Source organism: Protopterus annectens, chromosome 9.part0 (genome assembly GCF_019279795.1).
Source record: "Protopterus annectens isolate FY-2018-M chromosome 9.part0, PAN1.0, whole genome shotgun sequence".
NCBI classification, from domain to species: domain Eukaryota; kingdom Metazoa; phylum Chordata; order Ceratodontiformes; family Protopteridae; genus Protopterus; species Protopterus annectens.
Genome location: NC_056743.1, coordinates 360,262,689 through 360,278,705, shown reverse-complemented (window position 1 = coordinate 360,278,705; position 16,017 = coordinate 360,262,689).

Here is a 16,017-nt window from a genome sequence, read left to right as displayed (position 1 = left end):
GTAAAACCCTTCTATGTGAGAGTCCACAGCAGTATTTCTCCCTTATATATAAAATGTGCAACATGATTCCACAATGGTGATTTTTCCCATTTAAGTAACACAACCCCTTACTATGTGCAGGATGAGTCCACAGTGGTAACTACTCCCCTGTATATAACACAACTCCTAACTGTGCAGGATGAGTCGACAGGGATGCCTACTCCCCTGTGTGTAAACTAACACCTGACTATGTGCAGGATGAGCACATAGTGGTGACTACTCCCCTGTTTGTAACACAACTCCTGACTGTGGCAAGGATGAGTCCACAGTGGTGACTACTCCCCTGTATGTAATGCAACTCCTAAATATGTACAGGATGAGTCAACAATGGTGACTACTCCCCTGTATGTGACACAACTGCTGACTATGTGCAGGAAGAGTGCACAGTGGTGACTACTCTCTTGTGTTTTACACAACTCCTGACTATGTGCAGGATGAGTCCACAGTGATGATGACTCACGGGTATGTAGCACAATTCCTGACTATGTGCTGGATGAGTCCAGAGTGGTGACTATACCCCTGTATGTAACACAACTCCTGACTAGGTGCTGGATGACTCCCCATTGATGACTACTCCCCTGAATGTTACTCAACCCCTGACTATGTGCATGATGAGTCCACAGTGGTGACTACTCCCCTGAATGTAACACATGTCCTGACTATGAGCAGGATGAGTCCACATTGGTGACAACTACCCTGTATGTAACACAAATGCTGAATATGTGCAGGATTAGTCCACAGTGATGACTACTCCCCTGTATGGGACAAAACTCCTGACAATGTGGAGGATGAGTTCAAAGTGAAGACAACTCCCCTGTATGTAACACAACTCCTGACTAGGTGCAGGATGACTCCCCATTGGTGACTACTCCTCTGAGTGTAACACAACCCTTGACTATATGCAGGATGAGTCCACAGTGGTGACTTCTCCCCTGTATGTAACACAACGTCTGAATAGATCCATAGTGGTGATTACTTTCCTGAAAGGAACACAAAATATTAGGGTTCAACCAAACACCCTAATAATGGGTGACTTCAACTACCCCACTATTAACTGGGAAAACTACTCATGTACCAACTCCTTAGTGCAACGCTTTCTGGAATTCATAAACTCCAATGCCCTAGATCAACTTATCCACACCCCCCACCAGGGGCAACAATATCTTAGACCTAGTCATTACCAACATGAGTGACCGGTGTTCCACACCTGAAGTCAAATCCTCGTTGGTCCAATCCGACTATAAGCTAATCACTCTTGATATCCACATCCCACCCCCATCCCCCATTAAGGAAACCACAAGTAAAAAATTTCTCCAAAGCCAACTTCATGCTTCTTAAGACAGAAGTAGTGAACTTCATGACACCCATGCAGATGGACAATACAGTTGCAACTGCTGAATCCTACACAAATGCACTATATAAGCACTTACATGAGTGCATGGATCGTGCCATCCCAAACAGAACCAAGACGCTATCCTCCAAAAAAAGAAAGCCAATCTGGTGGTCCCCTGCCATAAACAAACTGTGCAACAGAAGGAAGAAACTGCTGCAAAAGAGAGTAAAATTTCATGAGTTGAGGAGCTCCCTGGTCAGCCTCAGTAAGAAGCTGAGATCCCTTATAAGATCCTCCATAGCTAGCTACAAAAATAAAATCACCACTAATTCCAAGGACAACCACAAAGCATTCTATAGCTATGTCAAGAATTTCAATGGCAACACCAAGATCTGCTCTGAGTTATAACACAAAGGCACTAAAATTACAGAACCAACTGATATTGCCAACATCCTGGCAGATAGGTTCAGTGCTAACTTTACCCCCCCTCACCCCCTAAAGAGCCCATATCTATACAGGACGAATGCAGAGTCCCTGAAATCACAACTACACAGGTGAAAGCTGCACTCTCTAAAGCCAAAAACACAGTATCCATGGGACAACATCCCAGGCTGCGTTTTGCATGAACTTCAGAATGAACTGGCTCCCCACTTAAGCACCATGTTCAATAATAGCCTCGCATCAGGCTTTGTGCCCACTGAATGGTGCACAGCAACAGTTATCCCACTCCACAAAGGGGGAGCCACCACTGATCCTGGGAACTATATACCTATTAGCCTGATGAGCCTCGTCTGTAAAGCCATGGAACATATCATCATGGAACTCATAAACAAAGACGTTGGTAACCTCCAAACTCTGGATCCCACCCAGTTCAGGTTTGTGAAAGGCAGATCATGCCTCCTGAACCTGACTGATTTCTTTGAGGCAGTAACCAAAGCCGTAGATGAGGATAAGGTGGTTCACACAGCCTATCTTGATCTCGCCAAGGCTTTCAACACCATCCCCCATTCTGGAATTATAGCTAAACTCAATAAACTAGGCATAAATCCCTATGTCACAGGATGGGTTGCCAACTGGCTCACTGACAGAACCCACACTGTAAAAGTTGCAGACTCCAAATCTGACCTCAAACCAGTGACAAGTGGAGTACCACAGGGTTCCATCCTGGGACCGCTCCTGTTTGGTATTTACTTCTCTGAAGTACAGGCTAACACAGAAGGCCTCTGGCTAACGAAGTTCACAGATGACTGCAAACCAGGAGCAATAGTCAAGTCCCCAAAGGATGTGGACATCCTACAGAAGGGCCTCGCTGAGACAGATGCCTGGTGTCAGAGCCATGGCCTCAAGCTCAATGCCAAAAAGTGCAGTGTCATCCCCTTTGGTAAAAACTCTGTACCCATGAACTACCACATAGGCAGCAATCTACTTAACACCGAATGCGTAATAAGAGACCTTGGGACCCAGGTGGACAGTAGTCTCTCCTTTGATAGTCACATTGCCACAGTAGTCAGGAAGTCCTTCCACGTGGCACACCTCATCATAAAAGGGTTCTCATCCAGGAAAAAAGAGGTCATCGTTCCCCTCTACTACTCGACACTCATTAGACCCACTATAGAGTACAACACCCCTTTTGGAATGTACCACACAAGACATCTGCAGCAGCTACAAAGGCCACAGAAGTACCTCACAAAGAGGATTACTGGACTCAAACAAATCCCTACACTGACCACCTCAAAAAACTCCAGCTTTACTTACTAGCATATCGCCTACTCAGAGGTGATCTCTGCCTAACATATAAAGCTATGTCAAACCCAGAGCTTTTGGACATGCTACACCTAAAGAAATCCCAATTCCTCTGAGCTACATGCTCTAGGGACCTAAACCTTGTCACCACAATAAACAGGACATGCTGGAGGGATAGATTCCTATCCCAGAGACTTCCCATACCCTGGAACAGGCTACCCATCTATGTCAAGCAAAGTTCTTCATTAGCACTCTTCAAGAAAAATCTTGATGAGTGGATGGAAAATAGGAAATACACCCCGGGGATCACTTCTGTGCTCTGCTTGACAGTGGCACAGGAAAATAACTTTCTTGGGTGGCGTAAGACAGGGAACCTTTTTGGCTAGGCTTACGTAGGCCCTTGGGCTGATAGCCTAGTACCTACCTATGAACCTATGAACAACTCTGACTGTGCAGCATGAGTCCACAGTGGTGACTACTCCCCTGAATGTAACACATCTCCTGACTATGTGCAGGACGAGTCCACAGTGGTGACTACTCTCCTGTATGTAACACAACTTCTGAATATAACCAGGATGAGTCCACACTGATGACTACTCCCTTGTATGGGAAAAAACTCCTGAATATGTGGAGGATGAGTACAAAGTGAAGACAACTCACCTGTATGCAAAACAACACCTGATTATGTGCATGATGAGTTTGCAGAAGTAACTACTCCCCTGTATGTAACACAACTCCTGAAAATATGCAGGATGAGTCCACTGTGGTGACTACTTCCTTGTATGTAACAAAACTCCTAACTATGTGCACAATTAGTCCACATTGGTGACAGTGTTGAAAGCATTGGCGAAGTCAAGATAGGCTGTGTGAACCACCATACCCTCATCTACAGCTTTGGTTACTGCCTCAAAGAAATCTGTCAGGTTCAGGAGGCATGATCTGCCTTTCACAAACCCGAACTGGGTGGGATCCAGAGTTTGGAGGTTACCAATGTCTTTGTTTATGAGTTCCATGATGATATGTTCCATGGCTTTGCAGACGAGGCTCGTCAGGCTAATAGGTCTATAGTTCCCAGGATCAGTGGTGGCTCCCCCTTTGTGGAGTGGGATAACTGTTGCTGTGCACCATTCAGTGGGCACAAAGCCTGATGCGAGTCTATTATTGAACATGGTGCTTAAGTGGGGAGCCAGTTCATTCTGAAGTTCATGCAAAACGCAGCCTGGGATGTTGTCCCATGGATACTGTGTTTTTGGCTTTAGAGAGTGCAGCTTTCACCTGTGTAGTTGTGATTACAGGGACTCTGCATTCGTCCTGTATAGATATGGGCTCTTTAGGGGGTGAGGGGGGGTAAAGTTAGCACTGAACCTATCTGCCAGGATGTTGGCAATATCAGTTGGTTCTGTAATTTTAGTGCCTTTGTGTTATAACTCAGAGCAGATCTGGGTATTGCCATTGAAATTCTTGACATAGCTATAGAATGCTTTGTGGTTGTCCTTGGAATTAGTGGTGATTTTATTTTCATAGCTAGCTATGGAGGATCTTATAAGGGATCTCAGCTTCTTACTGAGGCTGACCAGAGAGCTCCTCAACTCATGAAATTTACTCTCTTTTGCAACAGTTTCTTCCTTCTGTTGTACAGTTTGTTTATGGCAGGGGACCACCACATTTGCTTTCTTTTTTTGGAGGATACCGTCTTGGTTCTGTTTGGGATAGCACGATCCATGCACTCATGTAAGTGCTTATAGAGTGCATTTGTGTAGGATTCAGCAGTTGTAACTGTATTGTCCATCTGCATGGGTGTCATGAAGTTCACTACTTCTGTCTTAAGAAGCATGAAGTTGCTTTGGAGAAATTTTTTACTGTGGTTTCCTTAATGGGGGATGGGGGTGGGATGTGGATATCAAGGGTGATTAGCTTATAGTCGGATCGGACCAACGAGGATTTGACTTCAGGTGTGGAACACCGGTCACTCATGTTGGTAATGACTACGTCTAAGATATTGTTGCCCCTGGTGGGGGTGTGGATAAGTTGATCTAGGGCATTGGAGTTTATGAATTCCAGAAAGCGTTGCACTAAGGAGTTGGTACATGAGTAGTTTTCCCAGTTAATGGTGGGGTAGTTGAAGTCGCCCATTATTAGGGTGTTTGGTTGAACCCTAATATTTTGTGTTCCTTTCAGGAAAGTAATAACCACTGTGGATCTATTCAGAAGTTGTGTTACATACAGAGGAGAAGTCACCACTGTGGACTCATCCTGCATATAGTCAAGGGTTGTGTTACATTCAGGGGAGTAGTCACCAATGGGGAGTCATCCTGCACCTAGTCAGGAGATGTGTCACATACAGGGGAGTTGTCTTCACTTTGTACTCATCCTCCACATTGTCAGGAGTTTTGTCCCATACAGGGGAGTAGTCATCACTGTGGACTAATCCTGCACATATTCAGCATTTGTGTTACATACAGGGTAGTTGTCACCAATGTGGACTCATCCTGCACATAGTCAGGAGATGTGTTACATTCAGGGGAGTAGTCACCACTGTGGACTCATCATGCACATAGTCAGGGGTTGTGTTACATTCAGGGGAGTAGTCATCAATGGGGAGTCATCCAGTACCTAGTCATGAGTTGTGTTACATACAGGGGTGTAGTCACCACTCTGGACTCATCCAGCACGTAGTCAGGAATTGCGCTACATACCCCTGAGTCGTCATCAGTGTGGACTCATTCTGCACATAGTCAGGAGTTGTGTTACCAACAGGGGAATACTCACCAATGTGGACTCATCCTGGACATAGTCAGGAGTTGTGTTACATACAGGGGAATGCTCACCAATGTGGACTCATCCTGGACATAGTCAGGAGTTGTGTAAAATACAGGAGAGTAGTCACCACTGTGTACTCATCCTGCACATAGTCAGCAGTTGTGTCACATACAGGGGAGTAGTCACCATTATGGACTCATCCTGTACATATTTAGGAGTTGCATTACATACAGGGGAGTAGTCACCACTGTGGACTCATCCTTGCCACAGTCAGGAGTTGTGTTACAAACGGGGGAGTAGTCACCACTATGTGCTCATCCTGCACATAGTCAGGTGTTATGTTACACACAGGGGAGTAGTCACCCCAGTCGACTCATCCTGCACAGTTAGGAGTTGTGTTATATACAGGGGAGTAGTTACCACTGTGGACTCATCCTGCACATAGTAAGGGGTTGTGTTACTTAAAAGGGAAAAATCACCATTGTGGAATCATGTTGCACATTTTCAGTTGTGTTATATATAAGGGAGTAGTCACTGCTGAGGACTGCTCCTGCACATAGCCAGAAGATGTGCTACATACAGGGGGAAGTCACCACTGTGGACTTATCCTGCACATAGTCAGGAGTTGTGTTACATTCAGAGAACTAGTCACCACTGGGGAGTCATCCTGCACCTAGTTAGGAGTTGTGCTCATACAGGGGTGTAGTCACTACTGTGGACTCATCCAGCACATAGTCAGGACTTGTGCTACATACCACAGAGTCATCATCACTGTGGACTCATCCTGCAAATAGACAGGAATTGTATTAGCAACAGGGGAGTAGTCACCGCTCTGGACATATTCTGCACTTAGTCAGAAGTTGTGTAACATACATGGGAATACTCACCGTTGTGGACTTGTCCTGGACATAGTCAGGAGTTGTGTAAAATACCCGAGAGTAGTCACCATTTTGCACTCTTCCTGCACATAGTCATGAGTTGTGTGACATACTGGGGATTTGTCACCACTGTTGACTCATCCTGTACATTTTTAGAAGTTGCATTACAGACAGGGGAGTAGTCACCACTGTAGGCTCATCCTGGTCATAGTCAGGAGTTATGCTACAAACAAGAGAGTAGTCACCACTGTCTACTCATCCTGGAGACAGACAGGAGTTGTGTTACATACAGGGGAATAGTCACCCCTGCAGACTCATCTTGCATAGTCCGGAGTTGTGTTACATATAGGAGAGTAGTTACCACTGTGGACTCATCCTGCACATAGCATGGAGTTGTTACATACAGGGGAGAAGTCACCACTGTGGACCCATCCTGCACATAGTCAAGAGTTGTGTAATATACAGCGGAGTATTCGCCAGTGTCGACTCATCCTCCACATAGTCAGGATTTGTGTTACATACAGGGGAGTAGTCATTACCATAGACTAATCCTGCACATAGCTAGGAGTTTTGTTACATACAAGGAAGTAGTCACCACTGTGGACTCATCCTGCACATTGTCAGGTGTTGTGTTACATACAAGGGAGTAATTACTGCTGGAAACTCATCATGCACATAATCAGGTGTTGTTTTGCATACAGGTGAGTTGTCTTCACTTTGTAATCATCCTCCACATAGTCAAGAGTTTTGTCCCATACAGGGGAGTAGTCATCAGTGTGGACTCATCCTGGTTATATTCAGAAGTTGTGTTACATACAGGAGAGTAGTCAACACTGTGGACTTGTCCTGCACATAGTCAGGAGATGTGTTACATGCAGGGGAGTAGTCAACACTGTGGACTCATCCGGCACATATATTCAGAAGTTGTGTTACATACAGTGGAGTAGTCACCACTGTGGACTCATCCTGCACATTGTCAGGTGTTGTGTTACATAAAGGGGAGTTGTCTTCACTTTGTACTCATCCTCCACATTGTCAGGAGTTTTGTCCCATACAGGGGAGAAGTCATCCCTGTGGACTAATCCTGCACATATACAGCATTTGTGTTACATACAGGGTAGTTGTCACCAATGTGGACTCATTGTGCACATAGTTAGGAGTTTTGTTACATACAAGCAAGTAGTCACCACTGTGGACTCGTCCTGCACAGTCAGAGTTGTTCATAGGTTCATAGGTAGGTACTAGGCTATCAGCCCATGGGCCTATGTAAGCCTAGCCAACAAGGTTCCCTGTCTTACGCCACCCACGAAAGTTATTTTTCTGTGCCACTGTCAAGCAGAGCACTGAAGTGATCCTCGGGGTGTATTTCCTATTTCCCATCCACTCATCAAGATTTTTCTTGAAGAGTGCTAATGAAGAACTTTGCTTGACATAGATGGGTAGCCTGTTCCAGAGTATGGGAAGTCTCTGGGATAGGAATCTATCCCTCCTGAATGTCCTGTTTATTGTGGTGACAAGGTTTAGGTCCCTAGAGCGTGTAGCTCAGAGGGATTGGGATTTCTTTAGGTGTAGCATGTCCAACAGCTCTGGGTTTGACATAGCTTTATATGTTAGGCAGAGATCACCTCTGAGTAGGCGATATGCTACGGAGTAAAGCTGGAGTTTTTTGAGGTGGTCAGTGTAGGGCATTTGTTTGAGTCCAGTAATCCTCTTTGTGAGGTACTTCTGTGGCCTTTCCAGCTGCTGCAGATGTCTTGTGAGGTACATTCCAAAAGAGGCGTTGTACTCTATAGTGGGTCTAATGAGTGTCGAGTAGAGGGGAACGATGACCTCTTTTTTCCTGGATGAGAACCCTTTTATGATGAGGTGTGCCACGTGGAAGGACTTCCTGGCTACTGTGGCAATGTGACTATCAAAGGAGAGACTACTGTCCACCTGGGTCTCAAGGTCTCTTATTACGCATTCGGTGTTAAGTAGATTGCTGCCTATGTGATAGTTCATGGGTACAGAGTTTTTACCAAAGGGGATGACACTACACTTTTTGGCATTGAGCTTGAGGCGATGGCTCTGACACCAGGCATCTGTCTCAGCAAGTTCCTTCTGTAGGATGTCCACATCCTTTGGGGACTTCACTATTGCTCCTAGTTTGCAGTCATCTGTGAACTTCATTAGCCAGGGGCCTTCTGTGTTAGCCTGTACTTCAGAGAAGTAGATACCAAACAGGAGCGGTCCCAGGACGGAACCCTGTGGTACTCCACTTGTCACTGGTTTTAGGTCAGATTTGGAGTCTGCAACTTTTACAGTGTGGGTTCTGTCAGTGAGCCAGTTGCAACCCATCTTGTGACGTAGGGATTTATGCCTAGTTTATTGAGTTTAGCTATAATTCCAGAATGGGGGATGGTGTTGAAAGCCTTGGTGAGGTCAAGATAGGCTTTGTGAACTACCTTACTCTCATCTACGGCTTTGGTTACTGCCTCAAAGAAATCAGTCAGGTTCAGGAGGTATGATCTGCCATTCACAAACCCGAACTGGGTGGGATCCAGAGTTTGGAGGTTACCAATGTCTTTGTTTATGAGTTCCATGATGATATGTTCCATGGCTTTGGAGACGAGGCTCGTCAGGCTAATAGGTCAATAGTTCCTGGCATCAGTGGTGACTCCCCCTTTGTGGAGTGGGATAACTGTTGCTGTGCACCATTCAATGGGCACAAAGCCTGATGTGAGGCTATTATTGAACATGGTGCTGAAGTGGGGAGCCAGTTCATTCTGAAGTTCATGTAAAACGCAGCCTGGGATGTTTTCCCATGGATACTGTGTTTTTGGCTTTAGAGAGTGCAGCTTTCACCTGCGTAGTTGTGATTACAGGGACTCTGCATTCATCCTGTATATATATGGGCTCTTTAGGGGGTGAGTGGGGTAAAGTTAGCACTGAACCTATCTGCCAGGATGTTGGCAATATCAGTTGGTTCTGTAATTTTAGTGCCTTTGTGTTATAACTCAGAGCAGATCTGGGTGTTGCCATTGAAATTCTTGACATAGCTATAGAATGCTTTGTGGTTGCCCTTGGAATTAGTGGTGATTTTATTTTCGTAGTTAGCTATGGAGGATCTTATAAGGGATCTCAGCTTCTTACTGAGGCTGACCAGGGAGCTCCTCAACTCATGGAATTTTACTCTCTTTTGCAACAGTTTCTTCCTTCTGTTGCACAGTTTGTTTATTGCAGGGGACCACCAGATTGGCTTTCTTTTTTTGGAGGATAGCGTCTTGGTTCTGTTTGGGATGGCACGATCCATGCACTCATGTAAGTGCTTATAGAGCACATTTGTGTAGGATTCAGCAGTTGTAACTGTATTGTCCATCTGCATGGGTGTCATGAAGTTCACTACTTCTGTCTTAAGAAGCATGAAGTTGGCTTTGGAGAAATTTTTTACTGTGGTTCCTTAATGGGGAGTGGGGGTGGGATGTGGATATCAAAGGGTGATTAGCTTATACTCGTATCGGACCAATGAGGATTTGACTTCAGGTGTGGAACACCGGTCACTCATGTTGGTAATGACTAGGTCTAAGATATTGTTGCCCCTTGTGGGGGTGTGGATAAGTTGATCTAGGGCATTGGAGTTTATGAATTCCAGAAAGCGTTGCACTAAGGAGTTGGTACATGAGTAGTTTTCCCAGTTAATGGTGGGGTAGTTGAAGTTGCCCATTATTAGGGTGTTTGGTTGAACCCTAATATTTTGTGTTCCTTTCAGGAAAGTAATCACCACTGTGGATCTATTCAGAAGTTGTGTTGCATACAGGAGAGAAGTCACCACTGTGGACTCATCCTGCATATAATCAAGGGTTGTGTTACATTCAGGGGAGTAGTCACCATTGGGGAGTCATCCTGCACCTAGTCAGGAGTTGTGTTACATACAGGGGAGTTGTCTTCACTTTGTACTCATCCTCAACATTGTCAGGAGTTTTGTCCCATACAGGGGAGTAGTCATCACTGTGGACTAGTCCTGCACATATTCAGCATTTGTGTTACATACAGGGTAGTTGTCACTAATGTGGACTCATCCTGCACATAGTCAGGAGATGCGTTACATTCAGGGGAGTAGTCACCACTGTGGACTCATCATGCACATAGTCAGGGGTTGTGTTACATTCAGGGGAGTAGTCATCAATGGGGAGTCATCCAGCACCTAGTCATGAGTTGTGTTACATACAGGGGTGTAGTCACCACTCTGGACTCATCCAGCACATAGTCAGGAATTGTGCTACATACCCCTGAGTCGTCATCACTGTGGACTCATCCTGCCCATGTCAGGAGCTGTGTTACCAACAGGGGAGTATTCACTGCTGTGGACTTATCCTGCACATAGTCAGAAGTTGTGTTACATACAGGGGAATACTCACCAATGTGGACTCATCCTGGACATAGTCAGGAGTTGTGTAAAATACAAGAGAGTAGTCACCACTGTGCACTCATCCTGCACATAGTCAGCAGTTGTGTCACATACAGGCGAGTAGTCATCATTGTGGACTCATCCTGTACATATTTAGGAGTTGCATTACATACAGGGGAGTAGTCACCACTGTGGACTCATCCTTGCCATAGTCAGGAGTTGTGTTACAAACAGGGAGTAGTCACCACTATGTGCTCATCCTGCACATAGTCAGGTGTTGTGTTACACACAGGGGAGTAGTCACCCCAGTCGACTCATCCTGCACAGTTAGGAGTTGTGTTATATACAGGGGTGTAGTTACCACTGTGGACGCATCCTGCACATAGTATGGGGTTGTGTTACATAAAAGGGAAAAATCACCATTGTGGAATCATGTTGCACATTTTCAGTTGTGTTATATATAAGGGAGTAGTCACTGCTGTGGACTGCTCCTGCACATACCCAGGAGATGTGCTACATACAGGGGGAAGTCACCACTGTGGACTTATCCTGCACATAGTCAGGAGTTGTGTTACATTCAGAGAAGTAGCCACCACTGGGGAGTCATCCTGCACCTAGTCAGGAGTTGTGCTCATACAGGGGTGTAGTCACCACTGTGGACTCATCCAGCACATAGTCAGGACTTGTGCTACATACCACAGAGTCATCATCACTGTGGACTCATCCTGCAAATAGACAGGAATTGTATTACCAACAGGGGAGTAGTCACCACTCTGGACTTATTCTGCACTTCGTCAGAAGTTGTGTAACATACAGGGGAATACTCACCGTTGTGGTCTCGTCCTGGACATAGTCAGGAGTTGTGTAAAATACAGGAGAGTAGTCACCAGTTTGCACTTTTCCTGCACATAGTCATGAGTTGTGTGACATACTGGGGAGTTGCCACCACTGTTAACTCATCCTGCACATTTTTAAGAGTTGCATTACAGACGGGGGAGTAGTCACCACTGTAGAATCATCCTTGTCATAGTCAGCAGTTGTGTTACAAACAAGAGAGTAGTCACCACTTTGTACTCATCATGCAGACAGTCAGGAGTTGTGTTACATACAGCGGAATAGTCACCCCTGCAGACTCATCTTGCATAGTCCAGAGTTGTGTTACATGTAGGAGAGTAGTTACCACTGTGGACTCATCCTGTACTTAGTCAGGAGTTGTGTTACATACAAGGGAGTTGTCAGCACTGTGGACTCATCCTATACATAGCCAGGATTTGTGTTACATACAGGGGAGTAATCACCTTTGTGGACTCAACCTGCAGATAGTCAGGAGTTGTGTGACATACAGGGGAGTAGTCACCACTGTGGACCCATTCCGCACATAGGCAGGAGTTCTGTAATATACAGGGAGTAGTGACCACTGTGGACTCATCCTCCAAATAGTCAGGATTTGTGTTACATACAGGGGAGTAGTCACCACTGTGGACAGATACTGCACATTTTCAGAAGTTGTGTTACATATAGGGGAGTTGTCACCACTGTGGATTCATCCTGCACATAGGAGTTTTGATACATGCAGGAGAGTAGCCCCAACGTAGACTAATCCTGCACATAGCTAATAGTTTTTTTTACATACAGGGGAGTAGTCACCAATGTGGACTCATCGTGCACATTGGAGTTGTGTTACATACAAGGAAGTATTCACCAATGTGGTTTCATCCTGCACTTTGTCAAGAGTCTGGTTACATACACGGAAGTAGTCATCACTGTTGACTCATCCTGCACATTGTCAGGTGTTGTGTAACATTCAGGGGAGTTGTCTTCACTTTGTACTCATCCTCCACATAGTCAGGAGTTTTGTCCCATACAGGGGAGTAGTCATCACTGTGGACTCATCCTGCACATATTCAGCATTTGTGTTACATACAGGGTAGTTGTCACCAATGTGGACTCATCCTGCACATAGTCAGGAGTTGTGTTACATACAGGGGAGTAGTCACCACTGTGGACTCATGCTACACAGTCAGAGTTGTGTTCCTTTCAGGGGAGTAGTCACCACTGTGGATATATTCAGAAGTTGTGTTACATACAGGGGAGTAGTCACCACTGTGGACTCGTCCTCCAGGAGTTGTGTTACATACAGGGGTGTAGTCACCACTCTGGACTCATCCCGCACATAGTTAGGAATTGTGCTACATACCACAGAGTCGTCATCACTGTGGACTCATCCTGCACATAGTCAGGAGTTGTGATACCTACAGGGGAGTAGTCACCGCTGTGGACTCATCCTGCACATAGTCAGAAGTTGTGTTACATACAGTGGAATACTCACCAATGTGCACTCATCCTGCACATAGTCAGCAGTTGTTTTACATTCAGGGAAGTAGTCACCACTGGGGAGTCATCCTGCACCTAGTCAGGAGTTGTGCTAAATACAGGGGTATAGTCACCACTGTGGACTCATCCAGCACATAGTCAGGAATTGTGCTACATACCACCGAGTCATCATCACTGTGGACTCATCCTGCACATAGGAATTGTGTTACCAACAGGGGAGTAGTCACCGCTCTGGACTTATGCTGCACTTAGTCAGAAGTTGTGTAACATACAGGGGAATACTCACTGTTGTGGACTCATCCTGGACGTAGTCAGGAGTTGTGCAAAATACAGGAGAATAGTCACCAGTTTGCACTCTTCATGCACATAGTCATGAGTTGTGTGACATACTGGGGAGTTGTCACCACTTTTGACTCATCCTGTACATTTTTAATAGTTGCATTACAGACAAGAGAGTAGTAACCACTGTAGACTCATCCTTGCCATAGTCAGGAGTTGTGTTACATACAGGAGAGTAGTCACCACTGTGTACTCATCCTGCACACAGTCAGGAGTTGTGTTACATACAGGGGAATAGTCACCCCTGCAGACTCAGACCTGCATATTCCAGAGCTGTGTTACATATAGGAGAGTAGTTACCACTGTGGACTCATCCTTCACATAGTAAGGAGTTGTGTTACATACAGGGGAGTAGTCACCACTGTGGACCCATCCTGCACATAGTCAGGAGTTGTGTAATATACAGGGGAGTAGTCACCAGTGTGGACTCATCCTCCACATAGTCAGGATTTGTGTTACATACAGGGGAGTAGTCACCACTGCGGACTGATACTGCACATTGTCAGAGGTTGTGTTACATAGAGGGGAGTAGTTAACACTGTGGACTCATCCTGCACATAGGAGTTGTAAAAATCCAATTCCTGGTGCAGAGTGAATGATATACGGTGCAGCTCGAACAGGACAGGAAAACTTTTATTGAAATAACACAAATCCACAGGTTAAGCACTTTCATCTGTTCAATATACAGACTTCAGAACCAAGATAGTCCATCACCAATACTATTTATATATCCAATTTGGCGCCAACATTTTTAAATAGCCTTATAAAGCCTTAAAGAAACATGTATTCTACTATTCCTCACATACACAAAACTAGTACAAAACATTTATCTAAACTATTTATCTAAAACACTTGATTCAGATGCTTGTAAGCTATATAAATTAAATGAAAATTATACTTATAAAAATGTATATATATATATATATATATAATACTAGTATACAATATATAAATATATAAATATATAATTATAAATATAAAGGATGCTCTAAAGGATTCACATAACAATTGATACTATATGATTTTAAAAATTCAGTATAATATAGACTTGAATATATATGATAAATAATAAATAGTTAATTAATATGTGTACATATGTAGAAAAAAGTCTTAAAAAATCTTAAAAAATGTATATCATATTAATAAAACATGTTTAAAAATATACAGCAAAGCTGATGTATTGGTTGTACTAAAACAAATAAAACAACAACATAATTAGTCAAGAATACGAAATGGTTTCATACTAATACTATCATTAATGCCTGGAAACCTTGTGGCATCTGTAAATATCTGCCACTTACTTTCCATCATAGCTAAGTACACTTTCCAATTACCCCCACAAACACTACTTTCAATATGTTCTAAAATGGAAAATTTGAAATGGTGTTGACTGCCTTTGCTAAATATATGTTTGTACAAAGCATTCTTCATATCTTTAGTCTGAATCTTATAATAATGTTCATATATTCTTTTTTTAAAATTCCTCTCAGTCTTACCTATGTAGAATGCTGGGCATACAACACATTTTGCAAGATATACTACTTGTCTAGTATTACAATTTCCTACCTTACTTTTTATATGTGTCTTATTGATATTATCCAACTGAAATCGCACCTCTTCATTGATGTATTTACATTGGCTACAAGAGCCACATTTTGAAGTTCCCTTAGAATTTTACTTGTATTTTACTATGTGTGTTGTCTTCTCAAGTAACTTTTTAATATTGGGGGCTGTTTTAAATACACATATGGGATATTTACCTAATGTAATACCTATACTTTCTGTAATTGTAATCAAATCCCAGTGTCTATTTAGTATTTCTTTCACATGGTTAGCATATGGTGTATACATAATTACATACACTCTTCTAAAAGTTTCTAATGTAGTGTCCTTTCTACCAATATCCTTGTCACTTTCGCTTGACATGCTTAACAATGATAAATACTTGTTACCCCATTGTTGTCTCACATAGCCTGTGACATCTTTTAGCATAGAGGTAGGATATCCCCTACTGCTGAACATATTGTATAATAAATCCATTTCCTCTTCCATTATATCTTTGCTCGAAGACATACGTGCAACCCGAATGCATTGTCCTTTTACCACATTCTTGAAAATGTATGGGGGGGTGACAACTACTGAACTCTATATAGTCATTTGAAAAGGTAGTTTTCCTATATATTTTGGATGCAAACCCATTTCCA